At 39.8% G+C, this 25,732-nt stretch overlaps 1 pseudogene; it reads left to right on the forward strand.

The window, feature by feature from the left end:
* The first annotated feature begins 414 nt into the window (after positions 1 to 414).
* Positions 415 to 25,732, forward strand: part of LOC116372022 (zinc finger protein 271-like) — a 100,181-nt pseudogene continuing 74,863 nt past the window's right edge.

Consider the following 25,732-nt stretch of genomic DNA (forward strand, 5'->3'; position numbering starts at 1 on the left):
CATGCACAATCCATGTCTCATTTGTCTCATGGCTTTAAAATCCTTATTTCAGCCATCTCCTCCCCTTCATCTACACTGATTGAAGTGGATTTAACTTGTGACATCAATAAGGGATCATAGCTTTAGCCTGGATTCACCTAGTCAGTTTGTCATGGAAGGAGCAGGTGTTCTTAATGTTTTGTAGACTCCGTGTAAAGCACTACAGATAATCAAGTGATATTTGCATGTGCTGCATTTGCTCTGTTGTTTACAGCGGGGTTGGGAAATTCCAGACCTCGAGGGCCTGATTAGTGTCACAGTTTTACCCCAGCCCCAGCTAACACACCAGACTCCAATGATCACCTAATATTCAGTTTAGAATGCAGCTTGATTAATCAGCTGTGTTTGCGGGATGGAGAAAAAGTGTGACATCGATCAGGCCCCGAGGACTGGAGTTGCCCACCCCTGGTTTACAGGATGATTTGTATCTTAAAGAGCGTAGCTTTAAGGGATTAGTTCCGTTACATCTAGATAAAAACGAATGTGAAAAATGAACAGAGCAAATGTGTATTAAAACACAACCTATTCATAGAAGTATTTATTCATCATTTACAAATCCATTAAGCTTCTACTTCGGTGTACAGGAAATAATTATTTGTAAGACGTAAGAGAAAATATATCAGCTTATTGTTAAATTATTATGACGCTCTATCCAATACAAAAAGGGTAATAACTATTGTTTCCAAACTGCGTTATTCACTCCAGCCAGCAGATGGCGGGCGTCTTTCAGGTGATGATTCTTGCGTGACGTGTAATAGACTGGACGGGACGCTTCTTCAGGAACAACAACACGGCTACTCTTTCAACCACCTCGGTAGCTTGCAAGCCAACATAAAACCGAAAGATTGACGCTTTAGACATTATTAATGTACATTAGCTAATCTCAGTGTTGTTAACGCAGTTCATTTGACGTATCAACTGGTTAACTTTAACCTATTTTGCTTGTTCAATTTGCAAAGTTGTTAAACATTGATACTGAGCCTAGCACTAGGCTAGTCGCTAATTCTAACATCCCGGACCATGAGTTCACTAAACTACTCCTCCCCTGCTAAAGAAGAGGTCTACTGTATGCAGAATGAAGCTTTGGGGTTGAACATTGTCGTGAAAGAAGAAGATGATGTTATTGAGGAAGAACATTTTAGAGAGGAAGAGGATGCTATCGCAGAAGAGGTGAAGAAGGAAGACGTTTTGAGTGTGAAAGAGGAGGAGACAGCATATCTGATTAACACCAGTGAGTACTGTCTTAAACAGGGGCACAAACTATGCCGTTGTTGAACTAATGTGTGGTTTTAAGGGGCATTCTAATGGAATTCTACACTTGAATATGTTGTTCAGTACTTTATACATTCTTAAAGGGTCAATCTGCCTTTGGTACATATATTTTGGGGTCTTTTAAATTAGATTTAATAAAATCTCCATGTGGTCTACATTAAAGTGCATCTCATCTAGTATAACATGCTTTTAAAATGCAATATTGGAGCATAATTTATACTTAAAATATCAAAGGGACGCAAAAGGCAGCCATTCCGTGGAACTACCCTTTAACATTTGCATTTTAGGCGTTTAGAGCGATTAATGCCTCGTCTAAGACTCTATGATTTTAATAGACAGTCATAAGTTTACCATCTGTTTGATGTTCTTGTTCACACAGGAGAGAGACATGACTATTATGGATCCTCTGGGGAGCCTCAAAAACATCCTGATGCTGACGAGGCAGAGAAGATTCTCTCCGGATCAGAACACCAGATGGTACAGATTGGTCTTTTCTAGCATTCAGCTTGCTCTATCGGGCTCAGGGCTGGGTTTCTGTAAAGCACTTCATGACAACAGTGACATAAGCATTCATAATGATATGTATCTGTGTCTCCTCTTTATGGTTACCAGGACAACGCTAGCCCTTCCTCTCTCCCGGAGTCCCCATGTCGTGTCTCTCCCGGTAGCACCTTACTGCTGGGTATGAAGAGGTTGTCTGTGCTGCTGGTGGACTGCAGGAAAACAACGGGGCAGAGTGGAACTGTGAGAGGTGGAGAAGAGAAGAAAGCTTCAGATTTGACTCATCGAAGTAAGTGCTGTAGTTTAGTTTGAACAAATAAAATAGATCTGCCCACTGGTATCTGTTACCAGGACAACCAGCAGAGTTCTGTTAGTTGACAGGAAGATAGAGTGGTGGATATGGATTTTATGAATATCATAACACTGAAAAAGGATTCTGCCAATGAATAGAGAGAAACCAATAGACCATATAAAACCTTGATGAAAGTTCGCTTTAGAGAGAAAGTTTCTAGATGAGGTGTATGTTTTCCAGAAACCTTCCCTAAATACATTATGGATGTGACATTGCCTGTCCCAGTCAATCCCCGTTCTTTACACCAGTCTAGAACAGGCAAACAAAACTCAAGACACTTCAATGTGGTCTGTATTGCTTCATTAACATCTGATCTACAGGACTTGTTAAACATGGCAAATATATATTTTAAAACCAGCTTCTTTTTTTTTGAAAACTGAAAAATTGGGCGTGCAAAATTATTCAGCCCCTTTACTTTCAGTGCAGCAAACTCTCTCCAGAAGTTCAGTGAGGATCTCTGAATGATCCAATGTTGACCTAAATGACTAATGATGATAAATACAATCCACCTGTGTGTAATCAAGTTTCCGTATAAATGCACCTGCACGTGATAGTCTCAGAGGTCCGTTAAAAGCGCAGAGAGCATCATGAAGAACAAGGAACACACCAGGCAGGTCCGAGATACTGTGGCAAAAGGTCGCAAAGTTCAAGGGGGCCGAATACCTTCGCAAGGCACTGTATATACTATATAGACCTTAAAGAACATGGTTTAATATATATACTATACAGACCTTAACAGAACATGGTTTAATATATATACTATATAGACCTTAACAGAACATGGTTTCATTTGGAAATTATTAACTTTATTGATTTCATGTGTAACTGACACCAGTGTGCTGCTAACAGTTTAGTTTCCTCCACTGTCCCCATACTGGACTCAAACTAGTGATCCTCTACTTCTCAACACACGTGACCGTCCTCGATAATTAACTATATTCAGAGTGCTAGAGCCACACACTCACTCACTACAGCACAATAAGGGGTATGTGTATTTAACAGATGATGAGATCAGAAACAAATCAGTCCCTTTGTTGCTCTGTTTCAGAGCTACTCTGCTTTCTGAGGAAGGAAACACAACATATCATCAAGGCCTTTTCAACTCTAAAGGTGTATTTGTCTGCCATTTAGGCTGCAACAACGATACAGTGGAACCCCCTGATCTGTTGTTTTATGAAGGGTCACCTACTCCCGGTACCCAAACAGCTAGTCCCATCCTGGGATTTTTATATTGTGCTTGAGGCTATTGCCGCTGTTGGAGCCGCTGGAAATAATAGAAATGAGATGTATCTTGTTTAAAACCTTTTTACTTTAGCCATTACATCCGTATAATGAGTTCCATCCCCATACAATCATGAGGTTCTATAGTAGCAAGGATCTGACACCTCCGGAGGGCTTGATGGCTCAATCCACCAGAGGTATGGCTACATCATAGGCATTGTTCAAAGGCATCTCTGTTCAAGAGATCTGTAATGATGCATGTTGTGGTGATATACCTTCATGAGGTTCTACTGACTGGACATCACTACACATACGGTGAGTAGAGTGGGGACCTCTGAGGGATGATCCTAGACTTGGCATCGGAGAGTACAGTGCCTCCGGAAAGTATTCAGACCCCTTGACTTTTTCCTCGTTTTGTTAGGTTACAGCCTTATTCTAAAAACACAATACCCCATACTGACAAAGCAAAAACATTTTTGTTTGATATTTTTGCTAATTAATTTTAAAAAAATACAAAACTAAAATATTACATTTACTTAAGTATTCAGACCCTCTACTCAGAACTCTGTTCAAGCAGCAGGTTCTGCTCTGGAGCAGGTTTTCATCAAAGATGCCAATGACATTTGAGTAAAGCCAGTGTGTCTGTATGCGGATGACTCAACACTGTACACGTCAGTTACTACAGCGACTGAAATGACAGCAACACTTAACAAAGAGCTGCAGTGAGTTTCAGAATGGGTGGCAAGGAATAAGTTAGTCCTAAATATTTCAGATGACCTAAAATTACATGGCCTACTATGCTAATTCTGTAGCGGTATTGTTAGAGGGGGGTAAAGAAATATTTTGTTGGGGCGCCAGGCAGGTATTGACCCTAGTTATTAAAGTTAGTTATTACCTGTTATAACATTATTATTAAATATTATTAAAACTGAAAGGATGAGAGTAGAATAGAGTAGCGCTTCCAGACACATTCTAAACATGATGGAGTCTTAAAGGAGGACTGTAGCATCTAATGATGAAACATGATGGAGTCTTAAAGGAGGACTGTAGCATCTAATGATGAAACATTATGGAGTTTGAACTTCTTATGGCTAACATTCTGCTGAAAAGGCAGAGCGCAAAATTAAAAAATATTTTTTAGAAATGTGTAACTTTCATACATTCACAAGTGCAATACACCAAATTAAAGCTTAACTTGTTGTTAATATAATTATGTTAGATCAGAGCCTCGTCACAAAAACACACACAGCCATTTTCCAGCCAAAGAGAGGAGTCACAAAAAGCAAAAATAGAGAGAAAATTAATCACTAACCTTTGATGATCTTCATCAGATGGCACTCATAGGACTTCATGTTACACAATACATGTATGTTATGTTCGAAAAAGTTAATATATATATCCAAAAATCTCAGGTTACATTGGCGCTTTATGGTCAGTTATGTTGTGCCTCGAACACATCCGGCGAATTTTCAGAGAGCCACGTCAATTTACAGAAATACTCATATTAACTTTAATAAAAGATACAAGTATTATGCACAGAATTATAGATATACTTCTCCTTAATGCAACCGCTGTGTCAGATTTCAAAAAAGCTTTACGGAAAAAGCAAACCATGCAATAATCTGAGTATGGCGCTCAGACACAACAACAAGCCATGCACATACCCGCCATGTTGTGGAGTCAGAAATAGCGTTATAAATATTCACTTACCTTTGATGATCTTCATCAGAATGCACTCCCAGGAATCCCAGTTCCACAATAAATGTTTTTTTTGTTTGATGAAGTCCATCATTTATGTCCAAATACCTCCTTTTGTTAAAGGAGGACTGTAGCATCTAATGATTAAACATTATGGAGACTTAAAGGAGGCTTGTAGCATCTAATGATGTATTACTATGGAGTCTTATGCTTTAAAGGAGAAGTTTACCCAAAATCCAGAAACTCCTAGGTGATTCCATACATTGAAACTAGTCCCGTGGACTTTTTCCCATGGATTCTCTCTCCCTGTAGTGTTGTCCTGAAACTGCTGCAAAAACGTGACTCGTGACGATGCTGGATGCTGGCCTCGCTCTGCTGCTTTGCCAGTTAATTTGTTATTTTGTTACAGCTATGGCCTTTGTCTTTCACCTGGAGTTGTTTATTTATGTTTGAGAAAAAAAACACTTTTCAACATATACAAAATAAATTCAGCAAAAAAAATTACGGATCGTTTTCAGGACCTTGTCTTTCGAAGATTATTCGTAAATTTCCAAATAACATCACTGATCTTCATTGTAAAGGGTTTAATCACTAACCTTTGATAATCTTCATCACTCAATACATTTATGTTTTGTTCGGAATGTCAGTGTTCTGCCATGGCCAGTGAAGAGCCCGGATCTCAATCCAATTGAGCACATCTTAAGTTTGCTGAAAATAAACGCAGTTGACAGCGAGAGGATATTTCTTTTTTTTGATGAGTTTAGATTGGCGAGGGGGATTTTTTTTTTGAATTTTAGAATAATGCTGAAATGTAACAACATTTGGAAAAGTTGAAGGGGTCTGGATCCTTAATGAATGCACTGTGTGTGTATACTGAACCAAAATATAAACAACAATTTCAACGATTTACAGTTAATTTTAGTCAGTCATTGTAAAGGAATAAATTAGGCCCTAATCTATGGACTTTACATTTAAATGCCACACCTGTCAGGTGGATTAATTATCTTGGCAAAGGAGAAATGTTCACTAACAGGAATGTAAACAAATTTGTGCACAATATTTTTGTCTTTTATTTCAGTTCATGAAACATGGGACCAACACTTTACATGTTGTGTTTTATATTTTTTTTAGCAACATCTACCCCAAAATTATTTTTACTTTACACAAAATATCATGACATTTGTGATAGTCAAAATGTACAAAATTTGTGAACGTCTAAATAAAAGAAATTGACGCAGCGGGCGTTGTCGTGGAAATTCATGTATACTGAGAGAGACTTTGTCATTTCTTCAAACAATCATTTTTTATTTAATATTGATTCATTATTGAAATAATGAAGCTGTTGACCCCACACTCTTGAGTATGTTGCCGAGAGCTTAACCTTGAATGAAAAACAGAGTTCTTATAAATGCTTAGTCAGGGCTGGTTCCACCCCTCCCATGCTGATTGGGGGGCATCACAAGCCATCCTGGGTTCATCCTGTGGTCATCTGCACCTAGTGTTGTTTTAACCCCCCAACCCGGCTGTAGGTTTTTATCGGTAAGTCATGATTCAATTGTCAGCTCAAGCTCCAGAGGCCCAACTCAGTCCCATAGACACAGATGAGAGAGTACCCATCAAAGCTATTCGATGGCTAAACAGTATTAATACAATCTTGTAATTTTTCTCAGTGTCCACCCTATCGACAACGGGCAAATATTACTGATGTGCTTTGTGTCTTTCTCCAATGTAAAAAAATATATAAAAATGGACATTCCTGCAGTCAGCATGCCAATTTCACGCTCCCTCTGAGACATCTGTGGCATTGTTGTGACAAAACTGCACATTTTAGAGTGGCCTTTTATTATCCCCTGTACAAGGTGCACCTGTGTAATAATCAAGCTGTTCAATCAGCTTCTTGATATTCCACACCTGTCAGGTGGATGGTTTATCTTGGCAGAGAATAAATGTTAACTAACATGGATGTTTTGTTTCAGCTCATGAAACATCCAACACTTTACATGTTGCGTTTATAATTTGTTTATTGGAGTTACTATCAGTTTTAGGAACATCTTTCCAAATATTTCACAACATTTTTTTACTTTACCCAAAATATGACATCCGCGATAGTCAAAATGTTGAAAACCTGTGAACGTATAAATAAGAAATCGGGCCATTTAAACCCTTTCGACAACGGCGCGAGATGTTACTGATGTGCTTTGTGTCTTTGATGTAAAAACAAGTTTTTGACTATCATACAAAATGACTTCTTTAGTTAATTTATGTTTAACTTCTTGCGTCGAGCAATCCCATATCCGGGAGCTTAATTATAGCCTCAAGCTCATTGAATGAATAGTTAATGCAACATTAACTATTCATGAAAATCGCAAATGAAATGAAATAAATATATTTGCTCACAAGCTTAGCCTTTTGTTAACAACACTGTCATCTCAGATTTTCAAAATATGCTTTTCAACCATAGCTACACAAGCATTTGTGTAAGAGTATTGATACCTAGCGTAGCATTTAGCGTAGCACTCAGCAGGCAACATTTTCACAAAAACAAGAAAAGCATTCAAATAAAATCATTTACCTTTGAAGAACTTCGGATGTTTTCAATGAGGAGACTCTCAGTTAGATAGCAAATGTTCAGATTTTCCAAAAATATTATTTGTGTAGGAGAAATCGCTCCGTTTTGTTCATCACGTTTGGCTAAGAAAGAAACCTGAAATTTCAGTTATTACAACGCCAAACTTTTTTCCAAATTAACTCCATAATATCGACAGAAACATGGCAAACATTGTTTAGAATCAATCCTCAAGGTGTTTTTCACATATCTATTCGATGATAAATCATTCGTGGCAGTTTGGTTTCTCCTCTGAACCAAATGGAAAAATGCACGCAGCTGGAGATTACGCAATAATTTCGACGGAGGACACCAAGCGGGCACCTGGTAAATGTAGTCTTTTATGATCAATCTTCCAATGATATGCCTACAAATACGTCACAATGCTGCAGACACCTTGGGGAAACGACAGAAAGTGTAGGCTCATTCCTGGCGCATTCACAGCCACGGGGCGGCAGCTTAGCCTAGTGGTTAGAGTGTTGGACTAGTAACCGGAAGGTTGCAAGTTCAAACCCCCGAGCTTACAAGGTAGAAATCTGGCGTTCTGCCCCTGAACAGGCAGTTAACCCACTGTTCCTAGGCCGTCATTGAAAATAAGAATTTGTTCTTAACTGACTTGCCTAGTTAAATAAAGGTTAAAAAAAATATATATAAGGAGACATTGGAACACAGCGCATTCAAAATCTGGGGCACTTCCTGTATGAAATTTCATCTTGGTTTCGCCTGTAGCATTAGTTCTGTGGCACTCACAGGCAATATCTTTGCAGTTCTGGAAACGTCAGAGTGTTTTCTTTCCAAAGCTGTTAATTATATGCATAGTCGAGCATCTTTTCGTGACAAAATATCTTGTTTAAAACGGGAACGTTTTTTTATCCCAAAATTAAGAGCGCCCCCTATATCGAAGAAGTTAAGTGTGTAGGTCGCATTCTGTATCATACAGCTGTGAAAGTTATATATTTAGAACTACCTGCTCGATTGGAATCCAGTGACGTCTGTGTCTTCAGTGTCCTAGAACTGTTTAGTTTTTTGTGTTCTGACTTGTAAAACAGGATGAATAAAATAAGTAGTGTAAACATATCAGTAATTACCAGGAAGCTCTACATTTGTTTTAAAATCATACTAAGATTGTTAAAACTGGCCTCAGATTATTGAGAGATCTGATTCGGATTTACTTGTAGCACTGTTGTTTTATCATGTGGAGGTTTCATTCGTGTAACTATTTAAAAAAATAAACTGTCTTTGGCAGGAGAAAGACCAGACTCAGAGGAACCAGAGCCAGGGACGTCCAAACCAGCAAGAAGACACCAGTGTTCCCAGTGTGGAAAGCGTTTTAATGATTTGGGGAAGCTGGAACGACACGAGAGAATACACAGAGGGGAGAAGCCTTACCACTGCTCCCAGTGTGGAAAGGGTTGTAACGATTTGGGGAAGCTGAAACTACATGAGAGAATACACACAGGGGAGAAGCCTTACCACTGTTCCCAGTGTGGAAAGAGTTTTAGCCAGGCAGGTAACATGAAAATACATGAGAGAATACACACAGGGGAGAAACCTTACCGCTGCTCTCAGTGTGGCAAGTGTTTTATCCTCTTAGGGGCCCTGAAGCAACATGAGATAATACACACTGGGGAGAAGCCTTACCACTGCTCCAAGTGTGGGAAGAGTTTTAATCGGTTACACGCCCTCAAATATCATGAGCGTATACATACAGGGCAGAAACCTTACCACTGCTCCCAGTGTGGAAAGACGTTTAACCATTTAGGGGAATTCAAAAATCATGAGAGAATACACACAGGAGAGAGACCTTACCACTGCTCTCAGTGTGGCAAGTGTTTTAACCTAATAAGGTCCCTGAAACATCACGAGAGAATACACACAGGGGAGAAGCCTTACCACTGCTCCCAGTGTGGGAAGAGTTTTAACCAGTTAGGGAGCCTGAAAAGACACGAGAGAATACACACAGGGGAGAAGCCTTACCACTGCTCCCAGTGTGGAAAGTGCTTCAACCAGTCAGGGGATCTGAAAAAACATAAGAGAAAACACACAGGGGTGTTGCCAGTGTGAAAAAAGATTTAAACAGAAAGGTTTCTTGGGGAAAAAAATGAGAGAATACACACAGGGTAGAAGTTTTACAAATGCTCAGACTGTGGGAAGACATATTTCTCATCACAGTTACTTAAAAGTCATGTGAGCATCCACACAGGACAGAATAATTACTTCTCCGAGTGTGTATATTGATATTTTACATCAAATTGACTTAAAATTCATCAGAGAACATACACAGTGCTCCAATTATCTTATATTGTTGACTGAGAATGTGTTTACCTGTTTATACCAGATGAAATGTAATTGTACAAAGTATACTTAAACATATAGTTGTATGTTTTTATTAGAAAATATGAATTGAATATGGAGTCTGTCAGTTTGAATATAGAGTAAATCAGCTTCCATGTGTTTAAATGGTCCTTTTTTAAAGTTCTGTGTGTTTATCTGGGTGTGTCATTCCTCCAGCACTACAGATAATCAAGTGATATTTGGATGTGATGCATTTGCTCCATTGTTTACATTTTCATTGTGGCCCACTGATGATTTAATGACATTAAAATGTTCACAGTGTCTGTAATGCAAAATGTTAATTGTATGTGTCCACATAACTGAGTATGTGACTAACCTTGTGAAACTGTCCTATTATAATCTCCTGTTCCTGGGAATATCATCCTGTGTTGCAGACCAGCTGCACCTGTGCCCTTGTATGAATAATGTCCCTCCCAGGAACAGGAAACTATAAAGGTATGTGCCCATCACCCAATGCTTCAGAATTCAGGCTGTCTACACTGCACTGTGTAACTCTGTTATTCTCTCTGAGCTCAGAAATAAAGAATCTTGGTTTGACTTGGACTCCAGCAGATCCTTATTTTATAATATCCACCACAACTCTCCCACAGATTGCTGTTTATCATTGTCTCAATGAAGAGTTCTTTGTTTTATTTTCCTGGGGGCATTTACAAGCCTCCCACTGGTTGAATTAACTTTGTTTCCACATCATTTCAACAAAACAAATCTATGTGATGTTTGATTAATGTGGAAAACTGATTGGATTTGTAAAAAGCCATGAACATCAGGTATTTTTTATTTTTCACTGAACTGGCAACCTAAATCCAATGACAGGTGACATTTTGTGTTGATTTCATGTTGAATTCACTTTAGTTGAGGACTCAAAGAAATGTAAATAGAAACTAGACGTTCAAGTGACGTCTGTGCCCAGTGGGCTGGTTTGAATACGGGGCAGGTGTTGGATCAATATCCACCTTCGTTGTTAAGTTTCCATGCAATTTGCGACAGATTGCCATGTGAATATTCTAGAACCTGCATAAAACATACACATTTTCAAAACAACGTTTGCTGTTAAATTCTCATGTACTGAATGAAAAATACAAGTTAAATTGGTTTCCATCGCATTTTCAACTCTACTGATGGTTTTTAAAACTGTTGTGTGAAATAGAAAACGTGTTCTTGTCCCCGTGCACTGTAGTCAGCAGCTCTAAGATGTGATGGTTATTATATCAATATTTGCACATAAAGGAGTTCCCACCTCCATTTCTCACTTATACATGTTTACTGACACATGAAGACCCCACCATGTCATACGAACTAACAAATTGTCTGCCTGCATTTATAAAATTGGAAAGGCATATCCTGTTTCCGTCAGCCCGGTCATTACTTTTGAAATGGTTGGATCAATATTCACCTTCATGATATGGATGAAGCCTGATTTGGAATGTCTGAGTAGTTCTATCTGATGTCATAATACACCCATCTGATAATCAAGTGATATTTAGAATGTCTGAGTAGTTCTATATGATGTCATAATATACCCCTCTGATAATCAAGTGATATTTAGAATGTCTGAGTAGTTCTAGCTGATGTCATAATACACTCCTCTGATAATCAAGTGATATTTCCATGTGATGCATTTGCTCCATTGTTTCCATTTGACGTCAGGAAGAGAATGGAATGATGGCTGGTGGTGCTACTCTACAGGTAAGGCTGTCCAATATGAATGTTCAATACACACAATAGGTTGATCAGTAGCCAGTTAGCTAGCTGCTACGTCTTTGTCCACACAGTAGCTAGCTATCAACAAAGTAAAAATCCCCTCCAGGCCTTGTGGTGGCAGCAGTGTACAACAACCACTGTTTACCGGAGCTTCCTGATTAGAAAAAAATGAGGCTGTATTTTGCTTGATTAACCAAATGGTATGTGTGTAAAGTCATACCTTATAAAAAAACTCACAACAGATGTGATGGAAACAGGTTTTCAGAAGACTGAGGTCGGTTTTCCTTTAACTTTTTACCTGGGCTTTGCTCCTTTCATATCTATTTTGATCCTGACAAACTCCCCAGTCCCTGCCGGTGACAAGCATACCCATAACATGATGCTGCCACCACAATACTTGTTGTGTGGTTAATGTGTGGTCTATCTCCAGGTCATCAGACTGTTAAATAGTCACCTCAAGCCGGCCTCCTCACAGTACCCTGTCCTGAACTTTAGTCACTGTTACTAGCCGTCTACCACCCAGTACTCCACCCTGTATTCTAGTCAAGGCTCATCCTATATAACTACTGCTGTACACACCTTTTATATTCATATACGGTCCATAATGTCTAGACACACCATCATATACACCGTAAACAAACTGTATATAATTATATTCCAGACTCTGACATTGTAAACCAACTGTATATATTTATATTTATATATATATATTTATATTCACAATACAATGTCAGAGTCACATAACACAATACAATGTCAGTGTCACATAACACAATGTCAGAGTCCCACAACACAATGTCAGCGTCACATAACATAATACCATGTCAGTGTCACATAACACAATGTCAGAGTCACATAACACAATACAATGTCAGTGTCACATAACACAATACAATGTCAGTGTCACATAACACAATACAATGTCAGTGTCACATAACACAATACAATGTCAGTGTCACATAACACAATACAATGTCAGTGTCACATAACACAATGTCAGAGTCCCATAACATAATACCATGTCAGTGTCACATAACACAATACAATGTCAGTGTCACATAACACAATGTCAGAGTCACATAACATAATACCATGTCAGAGTCACATAACATAATACAATGTCAGAGTCAGAGTCACATAACATAATACCATGTCAGTGTCACATAACACAATGTCAGAGTCCCATAACACAATACCATGTCAGAGTCACATAACACAATACCATGTCAGAGTCACATAACACAATACCATGTCAGAGTCCCATAACACAATGCAATGTCAGAGTCACATAACACAATGTCAGAGTCCCACAACATAATACCATGTCAGAGTCACATAACACAATACCATGTCAGAGTCACATAACATAATACCATGTCAGAGTCCCATAACACAATGCAATGTCAGAGTCACATAACACAATGTCAGAGTCCCACAACATAATACCATGTCAGAGTCACATAACACAATACCATGTCAGAGTCACATAACACAATACCATGTCAGAGTCACATAACATAATACCATGTCAGAGTCACATAACATAATACAATGTCAGAGTCACATAACACAATACCATGTCAGAGTCACATAACACAATACCATGTCAGAGTCACATAACACAATACCATGTCAGAGTCACATAACATAATACCATGTCAGAGTCACATAACACAATACCATGTCAGAGTCACATAACATAATACCATGTCAGAGTCACATAACATAATACCATGTCAGAGTCACATAACACAATACCATGTCAGAGTCACATAACACAATACCATGTCAGAGTCACATAACACAATACCATGTCAGAGTCACATAACACAATACCATGTCAGAGTCACATAACACAATACAATGTCAGTGTCACATAACACAATAAAATGTCAGAGTCCCATAACACAATACCATGTCAGAGTCACATAACACAATGTCAGAGTCCCATAACACAATACAATGTCAGAGTCACATAACACAATGTCAGAGTCCCATAACACAATACAATGTCAGAGTCACATAACACAATGTCAGAGTCCCATAACACAATACAATGTCAGTGTCACATAACACAATACAATGTCAGTGTCACATAACACAATACAATGTCAGAGTCACATAACACAATGTCAGAGTCCCATAACATAATACCATGTCAGAGTCACATAACACAATACAATGTCAGTGTCACATAACACAATACCATGTCAGAGTCACATAACATAATACCATGTCAGAGTCAGAGTCACATAACACAATACCATGTCAGAGTCACATAACACAATACAATGTCAGAGTCACATAACACAATGTCAGAGTCCCATAACATAACACAATGTCAGAGTCCCATAACATAATACCATGTCAGAGTCACATAACACAATACAATGTCAGTGTCACATAACACAATGTCAGAGTCCCATAACATAATACCATGTCAGAGTCACATAACACAATACAATGTCAGTGTCACATAACACAATGTCAGTGTCACATAACACAATACAATGTCAGAGTCAGAGTCACATAACACAATACAATGTCAGTGTCACATAACACAATGTCAGTGTCCCATAACATAATACCATGTCAGAGTCACATAACATAATACAATGTCAGTGTCAGTGTTTGCATCCTTAGATGCTTTGGTAATGTGTTATATTGTGTACATGTTCCCCTTGTAGATATTCCTTATCCTCTTAGATACTAGTACATTAGTAGTACATAACAGTGTAATAGTGTAGTACCACAGTACGGTCCTGTCTTGACAGCCTCGTTTGAAACTTTAAAAGTTTATTGTTTATTGTCAGAACCAGCCTTCTGGACATGTGTAGTATGTAAAATATCAGGGACTCCTTGATTCACCAAAGGTTCTTGTTCTCTACAGTTTAACATAAACAGTATTTCCCTCCCCTCTAAAAACATACTTTTGGATTATAAACATGTCATTAAAAAAGATGCCTAAAGTAGCCAGTGTATCTTGTCATGTCATATACATCATAACCCAGGGTGGTCAAATTGTTGTTAGAATGTCATATACATCATAACCCAGGGGTGGTCAAATTGTTGTTAGAATGTCATATACATCATAACCCAGGGGTGGTCAAATTGTTGTTAGAATGTCATATACATCATAACCCAGGGTGGTCAAATTGTTGTTAGAATGTCATATACATCATAACCCAGGGTGGTCAAATTGTTGTTAGAATGTCATATACATCATAACCCAGGGGTGGTCAAATTTTTGTTAGAATGTTATATACATCATAACCCAGGGGTGGTCAAATTGTTGTTAGAATGTTATATACATCATAACCCAGGGGTGGTCAAATTGTTGTTAGAATGTCATATACATCATAACCCAGGGGTGGTTCAAATTGTTGTTAGAATGTTATATACATCATAACCCAGGGTGGTCAAATTGTTGTTAGAATGTCATATACATCATAACCCAGGGGTGGTCAAATTGTTGTTAGAATGTTATATACATCATAACCCAGGGGTGGTCGAATTGTTGTTAGAATGTCATATACATCATAACCCAGGGTGGTTCGAATTGTTGTTAGAATGTCATATACATCATAACCCAGGGTGGTTCAAATTGTTGTTAGAATGTCATATACATCATAACCCAAGGGTGGTCGAAATTGTTGATCAAATGTTGCATATAAAATCTTTAGTACCTAGGCATTGTGTTATATGTTAGAATGTCTAACAAATAACTATATTGTTTACATTAACAATGTCGTTTTGCCAAAATAAACTGTTACCTGCATCTGTATGTAGATGATACAGTTGTGTACTATATTGCCCGCCCAGCTGATCAGGCTCTATCTGAACTACAGTATGCTGATCAGGCGCTATCTGAACTACAGTCTGCTGATCAGGCTCTATCTGAACTACAGTATGCTGATCAGGCTCTATCTGAACTACAGTATGCTGATCGGGCTCTATCTGAACTACAGTATGCTGATCAGGCTCTATCTGAACTACAGTCTGCTGATCAGGCTCTATCTGAACTACAGTAAACATATTTACCACGTATTGCTTGTTACAGAAGACTACTGTTGTATATTGAATAGTCATTCATCACTGTTACACCTCCTTGATGTGATGGTTTTCTATGTCTGTACACAGTGTGAATAGTGGTTTCCATAAAGTTATTACCCCCCTAAACCAGAATGTTAAATGACCTTTATGATATTTTGTACCACTATTACTTTGGGGTTCTAATCCCCCTCTGTCAACATCCACACTGTGAACACATCATTAACATTCATGAACCTGCACTCTCTTCATCCCTGAACTAGCAACAATAACTATTGTCTATTGTTATTCTCAATGACCTTCCTGGCCTTATGAAATCCTAGCTAAATACAATGTTGGTGCCAGTTTTCATGGCTTTGGTTATGCAAACATTTGTTTACTAGATTATATTTCTCATTAAGAATAATGTTGTTTTAATTCTGTATGGGTCACGCCTGGCTTTGGTCATGTGTTCCCTTATGGGTCAATGATTGTAATTAGAATATAGTAATGATGCTCTCTCCTCAATCACTTCCAATGCCTTTGGAAAGTATTCAGAGCCTGTGACTTTTTGCACATTTTGTTATGTTACATCTTATTCTAAAACATTTCCTCATCAATCTACACACAATAACCCATAATGATGAAGCGATAAAAGGCTTTTAGACATTTTTCAAATGTATAAAAAAAATAGAAAGCTTATTTACGTAAGTATTCAAATCAAATCAAATGTATTTATATAGCCCTTCGTACATCAGCTGATATCTCAAAGTGCTGTACAGAAACCCAGCCTAAAACCCCAAACAGCAAGCAATGCAGGCGTAGAAGCACTGTGGCTAGGAAATACTTCCTAGAAAGGCCAAAACCTAGGAAGAAACCTAGAGAGGAACCAGGCTATGTGGGGTGGCCAGTCCTCTTCTGGCTGTGCCGGGTGGAGATTAGAACAGAACATGGCCAAAATGTTCATAAATGACCAGCATGGTCAAATAATAATAATCACAGGCAGAACAGTTGAAACTGGAGCAGCAGCACGGCCAGGTGGACTGGGGACAGCAAGGAGTCATCATGTCAGGTAGTCCTGAGGCATGGTCCTAGGGCTCAGGTCCTCCGAGAGAGAGAAAGAAAGAGAGAAAGAGAAAATTAGAGAGAGCATACTTAAATTCACACAGGACAGGACAGGAGAAGTACTCCAGATATAACAAACTGACCCCTTTGATATGAGACTCGAAATTGAGCTCAGGTGCATCCTGTTTCCACTGATCAGTCTTGAGATGTTTCTACAACTTGAATGGAGTCCACTTGTGGTAAATTAAATTATTATTTGGTATTGTGTGTAGATTGATGAGGAACAAATGTAATTAATACATTTTTGAAGAAGGCTATATCATAACAAAATGTGGAAAAAGTAAAGGTGTCTGAATACTTTACGAAGGCACTGAACAAACATCACATTGAATATTGAACTCACTTTCAAAAAGCTCCATGAGGAAGAAAGGCTTCCTAGATGATCTGTTAGATGTTCTGTCTTCAGGATGTTCTGGGTTGATGGCTGTTGGAGAGGGAGGGGTAGTTGAGTGAGCTGGGGCCTTTTATTGCTCTGCCTCTGGGAGCCTGACAGCTTGTGACATGATGAGAGAGTGGAAGAGGGTCGACCTGTAAGATATTTTGTGTTATAAACGTACTTCTACTTGAAGAGGTTTTTGACCATTCAGGGACCTAATCTCAAACACACATGAGGAAACAACTGTCTACACTAAAGAATGTGAATTTGGTCATAAAAATGCTTTTTGACAAGTTATTTGCATGAAAATAAAGATGTTTAAGAAATGGACACTATAGAAAACAGCCTTGTTATGGATACATGTCTTTAAAGAAGGACTGGTATAAGATATCTGCTTCATTTGTGGGGCACATGTTGACCTGATGTTGGGGAATCACTGGAGGGGAATGTTGACCAACTGAGCATCTCAGTGTACAGTTCATTAAATACAATAGTCGTTTTGTTACATTTCAGTCTTCTGTGATGTATTTGAAGTTTCATATTGGGATGCGAACTCAGATACATTTAAACTATATCTGACATGCTACTGGTGTCTTTGTTAAGCCCATAACCATGTGTGTGAAGTGTCAACAAAAAGCCCCCCCCCCCATAAAAAGATCCCTCAACAGAAAGCTGCACAATATGTTGAGTAAAGTAATTTATGCCACCCTCGCCAATCTGTCACCTAATCCTGCCTAATGGGCAGGTCAGGAAAGTATTGGCTGTAGAAGGAAGAGGAAAACATAACATCTGTTTGTTTTAAAATGACTTCTTATGACATTGTTGGCCAGAATAAACATTGTAATTAATATTTTTCCAAACTGCGTTACCCACTCCAGTCAGCGGATGGCGATATGAGTTTTTCAGGTGATGCTTCTTGCGTGACGTACAATCTAGTGGACGGAACTGGAGGTTTCTTCAACAGCGACAAAAGGCTTCTGATTCAACCAAGGTGGTGGTTTTCTAGCGAACATTAAACCGAAACATTGAAGCGTTTAAGACAAATCTTGTGTATATTATTCTTAGTGTTTTAAACACAATTCTGTTTACATATCTACTCGTTCATTGAAACGTAGATTGCTTGTTAAATTAGCTAATGTGGTAAAGTGATACTGCACGAGGCTAATCGACCGGAGCATGAGCTCATTAATCTCGACGGAGAAAGAAGCTCTGAAGAAAGGAGAGGAAGAAGCTTTCAGGATGAAAAGGGAGGAAGAGGAGGCTATCGCATTGAAAGAAGAAGAGGATGATATTACAGTGAAAGAGGAATATGGGAAAGAGGTTGTGGAAGAGGAGGAGGTAGAAGCTTTCAGAATCAAAAAGGAGGAAGGTGCCATAACATTTAAAGAAGAGGAAGAACCTTTTGGAGTAAAAGAGGAAGAGGAGGCTATCTCAATTAAAGAGGAGGAAGACGTTTTGGGAGTGAAAAAGGATGAGGCTGAAAATTCCATTGAGACCAGTGAGTACTGACTTGAAAACGGGCACAAAATATGCATTTCTTGAACTAATGTGGGGTTTGAAAAGGGGCATTCTACTGAAGTTCTACAATTTAATATGTTGTTCAGTTCTCAATACATTGTTAAAGGTGCAATCCGTCATTGGTACATATATTTAGACTTTTATATTAGATTTATTGAAATATCCACGTAGTCCACGTTAAAGTGCACTTCATAAAACAGGCTTTTCAGAATTCAACATTGGTGCATAATTTATACTTAAATTATCAAAGGGACGCAAAGGGCACCCATTTCGTGGAACAACCCTTTTACATTTGCAACACAAACAATATTTTAGGAAATCACGATGAAAGCTGCCTTTATAGGCACTTTTTTATACACTGCTCAAAAAAATAAAGGGAACACTAAAATAACATCCTAGATCTGAATGAATGAAAATAAAGGGAACACTAAAATAACACATCCTAGATCTGAATGAATGAAAATAAAGGGAACACTAAAATAACATCCTAGATCTGAATGAATGAAAATAAAGGGAACACTAAAATAACATCCTAGATCTGAATGAATGAAAATAAAGGGAACACTAAAATAACACATCCTAGATCTGAATGAATGAAAATAAAGGGAACACTAAAATAACATCCTAGATCTGAATGAATGAAAATAAAGGGAACACTAAAATAACACATCCTAGATCTGAATGAATGAAAATAAAGGGAACACTAAAATAACACATCCTAGATCTGAATGAATGAAAATAAAGGGAACACTAAAATAACATCCTAGATCTGAATGAATGAAAATAAAGGGAACACTAAAATAACACATCCTAGATCTGAATGAATGAAAATAAAGGGAACACTAAAATAACACATCCTAGATCTGAATGAATGAAAATAAAGGGAACACTAAAATAACACATCCTAGATCTGAATGAATGAAAATAAAGGGAACACTAAAATAACACATCCTAGATCTGAATGAATGAAAATAAAGGGAACACTAAAATAACACATCCTAGATCTGAATGAATGAAAATAAAGGGAACACTAAAATAACACATCCTAGATCTGAATGAATGAAAATAAAGGGAACACTAAAATAACACATCCTAGATCTGAATGAATGAAAATAAAGGGAACACTAAAATAACACATCCTAGATCTGAATGAATGAAAATAAAGGGAACACTAAAATAACACATCCTAGATCTGAATGAATGAAAATAAAGGGAACACTAAAATAACATCCTAGATCTGAATGAATGAAAATAAAGGGAACACTAAAATAACACATCCTAGATCTGAATGAATGTAAATAAAGGGAACACTAAAATAACATCCTAGATCTGAATGAATGAAAATAAAGGGAACACTAAAATAACACATCCTAGATCTGAATGAATGAAAATAAAGGGAACACTAAAATAACACATCCTAGATCTGAATGAATGAAAATAAAGGGAACACTAAAATAACATCCTAGATCTGAATGAATGAAATATTCTTATTAAATACTTTTTTCTTTACATAGTTAAATGTGCTGACAACAAAATCACACAAAAACTATCAATGGAAATCAAATTTATCAACCCATGGAGGTCTGGATTTGGAATCACACTCAAAATTAAAGTGGAAATCCTGATCCAACTTTAATGTAATGTCCTTAAAACAAGTCAAAATGAAGCTCAGTAGTGTGTGTGGCCTCCACGTGCCTGTATGACCTCCCTACAACGCCTGGGCATGCTCCTGATGAGTTGGCGGATGGTCTCCTGAGGGATCTCCTCCCAGACCTGGACTAAAGCATCCGCCAACTGCTGGACAGTCTGTGGTGCAACGTGGTGTTGGTGGATGGAGCGAGACATGATGTGCTCAATTGGATTCAGGTCTGGGGAACGGGCGGGCCAGTCCATAGCATCAATGCCTTCCTCTTGCAGGAACTGCTGACACACTCCAGCCACATGAGGTCTAGCATTGTCTTGCATTAGGAGGAACTCAGGGCCAACCGCACCATCATATAGTCTCACAAGGGGTCTGAGGATCTCATCTTGGTACCTAATGGCAGTCAGGCTACCTCTGCCGAGCACATGGAGGGCTGTGCGGCCCCCCAAAGAAATGCCACCCCACACCATGACTGACCCACCGCCAAAGCGGTCATTCTGGGGGATGTTGCAGGCAGCAGAACGTTCTCCACGGCGTCTCCAGACTCTGTCATGTCTGTCACGTGCTCAGTGTGAACCTGCTTTCATCTGTGAAGAGCACAAGGCACCAGTGGCGAATTTGCCAATCTTGGTGTTCTCTGGCAAATGCCAAACGTCCTGCCCGTGTTGGGCTGTAAGCACAACCCCCACCTGTGGACGTTGGGCCCTCATACCACCCTCATGGAGTATGTTTCTGACTGTTTGAGCAGACACATGCACATTTGTGGCCTGCTGGAGGTCGTTTTGCAGGGCTCTGGCAGTGCTCCTCCTGCTCCTCCTTGCACAAAGGCGGAGGTAGCGGTCTTGCTGCTGGGTTGTTGCCCTCCTACGGCCTCCTCCACGTCTCCTGATGTACCGGCCTGTCTCCTGGTAGCGCCTCCATGCTCTGGACACTACGCTGACAGACACAGCAAATCTTTTTGCCACAGCTCGCATTGATGTGCCATCCTGGATGAGCTGCACTACCTGAGCCACTTGTGTGGGTTGTAGACTCCGTCTCATGCTACCACTAGAGTGAAAGCACCGCCAGCATTCAAAAGTGACCAAAACATCAGCCAAGAATCATTGGAACTGAGAAGTGGTCTGTGGTCACCCCCTGCAGAACTACTCCTTTATTTGGGGTGTCTTGCTAATTGCCTATAATTTCCACCTGTTGTCTATTCCATTTGCACAACAGCATGTGACATTTATTGTCAATCAGTGTTGCTTCCTAAGTGGATAGTTTGATTTCACAGAAGTGTGATTGACTTGGAGTTACATTGTGTTGTTTAAGTTTTCCCTTGAATTTTTTGAGCAGTGTACATATTCATGCCTCTTGTAAGACTGTGATTGCAATTGATGGTCATAAGTTTACCATCTGTTTGATGTTCTCATTCACACAGGAGAGAGACATGACTTTCCTGGATCCTCTGGGAAGCCTCAACAACATCCTGATGCTGACGAGGCAGAGAAGAGTCTCTCCAGATCAGAACACCAGATGGTACAGCTTGGTCTGGTCTAGCATACAGCTTGCTCTATTGGGGTCTGGGCTGGATTTCTGTAAAGCACTTCATGACAACAGTGACATCAGCATCCATAATGATATGTGTTTGTGTCCCCTCTTTATGGTTACTAGGACAACACTAGCCCTTCCTCCCTCCCGGAGTCCCCGTGTCGTGCCTCTCCCGGTAGCGCCTTACTGCTGGGTATGAAGAGGTTGTCTGTGCTGCTGGTGGACTGCAGGAAAACAATGGGGCTGAGTGGAACTGTGAGCGGAGGAGAAGAGAAGAAAGGATCAGATTTGACTCATCAAAGTAAGTGCTGGAGTTTAGTTTGAACAAATAAAATAGATCTGACCACTGGTATCTGTTACCAGGACAACCAGCAGAGTTCTGTTGGTTGACAGGAAGATGGACTAATGGAAATGGATGTTATGAATATCATAACACTGAAAAAGGATTCTGCCAATGAAAGAGAGAAACCAATAGACCATATTAAACATTGATGAAAGTTAGCTTTAGAGAGAAAGTTTCAAGATGATGCTTGTTTTACAGAAACCTTTCCTTAAAACATTATGGATGTTACATTGCCTGTCCCAGTCAACCCCCCTATCTTTACAAGACTGTTGAACAGGAAAACATGATGGAGTCTTAAAGGAGGACTGTAGCATCTAATGATGAAACATTATGGAGTCTTAAAGGAGGACTGTACCATCTAATGATGAAACATTATGGAGTCTTAAAGGAGGACTGTAGCATCTAATGATGAAACATTATGGAGTCTTAAAGGAGAGCTGTAGCATCTAATGATGAAACATTATGGAGTCTTAAAGGAGGACTGTAGCATCTAATGATGAAACATTATGGAGTCTTAAAGGAGGACTGTAGCATCTAATGATGAAACATTATGGAGTCTTAAAGGAGGACTGTAGCATCTAATGATGAAACATTATGGAGTCTTAAAGGAGGACTGTAGCATCTAATGATGAAACATTATGGTGTCTTAAAGGAGGACTGTAGCATCTAATGATGAAACATTATGGAGTCTTAAAGGAGGACTGTAGCATCTAATGAGGAAACATTATGGTGTCTTAAAGGAGGACTGTAGCATCTAATGATGAAACATTATGGAGTCTTAAAGGAGGACTGTACCATCTAATGAAACATGGAGTCTTAACCTCTTATGGCTAGCGGAACCCCTCGACAACATTCCGCTGAAAAGGCAGAGCGCGAAAATCAAAATATTTTTTAGAAATATGTTTATTTTTTATTTTACCTTTTTATTTTACTAGGCAAGTCAGTTAAGAACTAATTCTTATTTTCAATGACGGCCTAGGAACAGTGGGTTAACTGCCTGTTCAGGGGCAGAATGACAGATTAGTACCTTGTCAGCACGGGGATTTGAACTTGCAACCTTTCGGTTACTAGTCCAACACTCTAACCACTAGGCTACCCTGCCACCCCTACACTCTAACCACTAGGCTACCCTGCCACCCCTACACTCTAACCACTAGGCTACCTGCCGCCTCTACACTCTAACCACTAGGCTACCTGCCACCCCTACACTCTAACCACTAGGCTACCCTGCCTCCTCTACACTCTAACCACTAGGCTACCTACCGCCCCTACACTCTAACCACTAGGCTACCCTGCCGCCCCTACACTGTAACCACTAGGCTACCCTGCCGCCCCTACACTCTAACCACTAGGCTACCTGCCGCCTCTACACTCTAACCACTAGGCCGCCGTAACTTTCATACATTCACAATACACCAAAATAAGCTTAACTTCTTGTTAATCTACTCATTGTGTCTGATTTCAAAAGAGCGTTACAGCGAAAGCACACCATATAATTATGTTAGGTCAGAGCCTCAAAAACACACACAGCCATTTTCCAGCCAAAGAGAGGAGTCACAAGAAGCAGAAATAAAGAAAATGAATCACTAACCTTTGATGATCTTCATCAGATGGCACTCATAGGACTTCATGCTACACAATACATGTATGTTTTGTTCGATAAAGTTCATATATCCAAAAATCTCTGGGTTTAAACACTGTTTCCCATGCTTCAATGAACCATAAACAATTAATGAACATGCACCTGTGGAACGGTCGTTAAGACACCAACAGCTTGCAGACGGTAGGCAATTAAGGTCACAGTTATGAAAACTTAGGACTCCAATGAGGCCTTTCTACTGACTCTGGAAACACCAAAAGAAAGATACCCAGCGTCCCTGCTCAATTGCGTGAACGTGACTTAGGCATGCTACAAGGAGGCATGAGGACTACTGCAGATGTGGCCAGGGCAATAAATTGCACTGTCCGTACTGTTAGACGCCTAAGACAGCGCTACAGGGAAACGGGACGGACAGCTTATCGTCCTCGCAGTGGCAGACCACGTGTAACAACACCTGCACAGGATCGGTACATCCGAACATCACACCTGCGGGACAGGTACAGGATGGCAACAACAATTGTCCAAGTTACACCAGGAACGCACAATCCCTCCATCAGTGCTCAGACTGTCCTCAATAGGCTGAGAGAGGCTGGACTGAGGGCTTGTAGGCCTGTTGTAAGGCAGGTCCTCACTAGACATCACTGGCAACAACGTCGCCTCTGGGCACAAACCCACCGTCACTGGACCAGACAGGACTGGCAAAAAGTGGTCTTCACTGACAAGTTGCGGTTTTGTCTCCAGGGGTGATGGTCGGATTCGCGTTTATCGTCGAAGGAATGAGCATTACACCGAAGCCTGTCCTCTGGAGCGGGATCGATTTGGAGGTGGAGGGGGCGTCGTGGTCTGGTGCGGTGTGTCACAGCATCATCAGACTGAGCTTGTTGTCATTGCAGGCAATCTCCACGCTTTGCGTTACAGGGAAGACATCCTCCTCCCTCATGTGGTACCCTTCCTGCAGGCTCATCCTGACATGACCCTCCAGCATGACAATGCCACCAGCCATACTGCTCATTCTGTGCGTGATTTCCTGCAAGACCGGAATGTCAGTGTTCTGCTATAGCCAGCGAAGAGCCCGGATCGCAATCCCATTGAGCACGTCTGGGACCTGTTGGATCGGAGGGTGAGGGCTAGGCCCATTCTCCCCAGAAATGTCCGGGAAGTTGCAGGTGCCTTGGTGGAAGAGTGGGGTAGCATCTCACTGCAACTACTGTCAAATCTGGTGCAGTTCATGAGTAGATGCACTGTAGTACTTAACCCCCCCCCCCCCCTTTGTTCAGGGACACATTATTCCATTTCAGTTCGTCACATGTCTGTGGAACTTGTTCAGTTTTGAATCTTGTTGAATCTTGTTATGTTCCAACAAATATTTACACATCTTAAGTTTGCTGAAAATAAACGCAGTTGACAGTGAGAGGATGTTTCTTTGTTTGCTGAGTTTAGATTGGCGAGGGGGAAAAACAATTTAATCAATTTTAGAATAATGCTGAAATGTAACAACATTTGGAAAAGGTGTATCATTCGTGTATCTATTTAAAAAAATTAATTGTCTTTGGCAGGAGAAAGACCAGACTCGGTGGAACCAGAGCCAGGGACGTCCAAACCCGCAAGACGACACCAGTGCTCCTACTGTGGAAAGGGTTGTAACAGGTTAGGGGCCCTGAAACAACATGAGAGAATACACACAGGGGAGACGCCTTACCACTGCTCCCAGTGTGGCAAGTGTTTTAACCAGTTAGGGAACCTGAAACTACACGAGAGAATACACACAGGGGAGAAGCCTTACCACTGCTCCCAGTGTGGCAAGTGTTTCAACCAGTTAGGGAAC

Source organism: Oncorhynchus kisutch, unplaced genomic scaffold (assembly GCF_002021735.2).
Source record: "Oncorhynchus kisutch isolate 150728-3 unplaced genomic scaffold, Okis_V2 scaffold3840, whole genome shotgun sequence".
Taxonomy (NCBI): Eukaryota; Metazoa; Chordata; class Actinopteri; order Salmoniformes; family Salmonidae; genus Oncorhynchus; species Oncorhynchus kisutch.